The sequence below is a fragment of the Anneissia japonica genome, unplaced genomic scaffold, assembly GCF_011630105.1.
Source record: "Anneissia japonica isolate Jap-2015-1 unplaced genomic scaffold, ASM1163010v1 scaffold3798_len331662_cov138, whole genome shotgun sequence".
NCBI lineage: Eukaryota > Metazoa > Echinodermata > Crinoidea > Comatulida > Comatulidae > Anneissia > Anneissia japonica.
The window spans coordinates 81,969-83,937 of NW_022746449.1; the positions used below are offsets into that span (position 1 = coordinate 81,969).

The 1,969-nt window shown below is 32.6% G+C and overlaps 1 protein-coding gene across 1 annotated transcript in view; it reads left to right on the forward strand.

Moving 5' to 3' along the window:
• LOC117120216 (NXPE family member 3-like) overlaps positions 1-1,969 on the forward strand; it is a 15,192-nt gene that overhangs the window by 12,830 nt on the left and 393 nt on the right. The gene's annotated exons all lie outside the window — the stretch shown is intronic.

Sequence of the window (1,969 nt, forward strand, 5' to 3'; positions counted from 1 at the left end):
ATATATATATGGTGTAATAAACGTAAGAGAAGAATATGGAAAAATTTTAAAATGTAAAACCTACTATAGAAGGGGAGCAATCTCCTCTTGGCACTAATAGGGTCTGAGCGATTCAGACGTATTTAGATGGCCTGGTATAACTGTAATCACAATGCTTACTGTAATCTGTAATAGGTCCATAAAATGTAATGATGCACTGTAATTAATCGTGTTGGATAACTTGTAGCCATAACTGTGATCACGATGATTACCGTATAAAATACTATTACTACTATTACAACAGTTACTACACAGTACTATTAGTACATTGGTGCATGTTTCCTTTCTGTCGATACATTAAATAACAAGATTCTTTTTTGTTAAAAATGGTGTACAATAAAAATAGATTAGAATGGTTCAAAAGCTATTTATATTTTCGTAAAAAAATATATTTATTTTATTAACAAATAGTCTAGAGTGAACCGATATTTTGTTGTTGTACCAAAAGAGGTATCATTGCCCTATAAGCCAACTATTCGTTTTATTTTATTATACACCTTAAGTTGTTGAAAATGTATAAATAAATTTACTATGGAAAAAGAAGGGGGCAAAAAGCTTCCTCTTTTTTGGACTCTTGTACAAAGGATGGAGATCAGAATTTAGGAAAAAAATCATATAATGGATTACTTACAAATGTGTTTAGTTTCTGTTCGTTCAGTTACAAAATTAGTCTTAGGCCTATTGGTACATTCTTCAACAGGGCTTACAAAATCAACAATAGTTGGAAAGGCTTTCATTCCGACATTAAGGCATTAACTGCCATTCGTGGGGGAAAAATGTTTTCCTTTATTCAGTATCTATTGAATTATTTTTCGATATGTTTATTCAGTTTACTCTCAAAATCAAAATTCTGAACAAACTCTGGAAGAAAATACACCAATCACTTTTTACTTCAAATTACCATTATGTTGACAAAATACATGCATTATCGAATACATTTAATAATGATTTAAATTTTAAAATCGTGTTTTTTTTTTTTTAATTTAAAAAATAAACATTTTTTTCTGTTAAAGATCCCATACTTGTAGGCCTCAGCTCGCTCGTCGTATACAAAATGTTCGCCAAATTTGAAATGAAAATTTTCGAATGCCAACCACCACTGGGGGACTTCCAGAGCTCTTGCATTTCACTCTCCGTAGTTACTATCATGGAATAATTAAACGATAAAACTAAATTATTAATGAGCATGAATATTTTAAAACGAAAAAAGAACAAAATGTTTATATTAAATACAAGTCTAAGTCTTAAAAAGCTATTTACATATACAGTAATTAGCATGGTATGTGTTGTCTACTGCGGCTATAGCAAAGGTCTAGCGGCGCGATCCGCTGGGCGGTGCTCTATTTGTAACTAGCCAGCTGCTCAGGCTAGGCCGCTGGAAGTCCCAGTGGTGGCGCCAGAGGGGGGCTATAGCCCCCCCCCCCTCCGTCGAGGAAGACGATAAATTTTGTCGGGGAACAAACAAATAAAAAAAAATATTTACATGTAATATTCGTTTAGCCACCATATCGTTTGTGTTTTCATCACAACAACAACCACAATAACAATAATAATAATAATAATTCAATGAGACTAATTAAAAATAATTTGCGTTCTGTTATGACAAATGCTCATTTAGATAGCCTCGTGATGGTTGGAATGCATCGTGATAGGTGAAGTAACCTCGACCATTAAAGCGTGGTTGACAGATTTCATGCAAAATTTCCAAAATATAGAATTTCACTTTCAAGAATGAGGATTTGAAAATAAATTAGATGGATACATTGCATAATCTCTTTGTTTCTTGCTTTATTCAAAATGTTTTGGTTTTGGAAGCTGATTTCAACATTAGAAAGCATAGCCTACATGAAGTCATATTATAGTAACTCGATGCCTATCAAATAAGTAATAAAAATTCGTCATAATTCATCAAATATCCGTGGCCCTAGGC